The sequence below is a fragment of the Penaeus monodon genome, chromosome 28 (genome assembly GCF_015228065.2).
Source record: "Penaeus monodon isolate SGIC_2016 chromosome 28, NSTDA_Pmon_1, whole genome shotgun sequence".
NCBI classification, from domain to species: Eukaryota; Metazoa; Arthropoda; class Malacostraca; order Decapoda; family Penaeidae; genus Penaeus; species Penaeus monodon.
This window is the reverse complement of record NC_051413.1, coordinates 30,707,100-30,707,299: the sequence shown is the minus strand read 5'-3', so window position 1 is coordinate 30,707,299 and position 200 is coordinate 30,707,100.

Sequence of the window (200 nt, the reverse complement as noted above, 5' to 3'; positions counted from 1 at the left end):
TATGTAACTAGATGCAACAGACTTAAAATTTCACTAATTTCCTGTTACTAAATCACCAACTTAATTTTCTAGTAAGTGGCCAGTAATGAAGTTGATTAGAGGTTTAGCTTTAAAAAAAATGGAGGAGCTATTATATGCCCATTTTAGATGGTGTTAGTATTATTGGAAATTTCTTCAATAAATTTGCAATGGTGGAGAGA